Raw genomic sequence first — 211 nt, forward strand, 5'->3', positions numbered from 1 at the left:
AAGTTGATTTATAACTTTTTAAATGATTTTAAATTCAATTTGTTTTACATTTTTTGTTAAAACGGATCATAACTTGATGTTTACACTAGAAAACGTGAAGGAAAAACCATCCATTAATACAAAAAGTCTAATTATAGTCACTCATACTTTTAAAAATCTTGTTACTTACTCTCAATGCATTTATAACTTTTTAAATGATTTTAAATTGATT

Source organism: Theobroma umbraticum, unplaced genomic scaffold (genome assembly GCF_002168275.2).
Source record: "Theobroma umbraticum cultivar Fairchild unplaced genomic scaffold, ASM216827v3 scaffold_7.0, whole genome shotgun sequence".
Classification (NCBI taxonomy): Eukaryota; Viridiplantae; Streptophyta; class Magnoliopsida; order Malvales; family Malvaceae; genus Theobroma; species Theobroma umbraticum.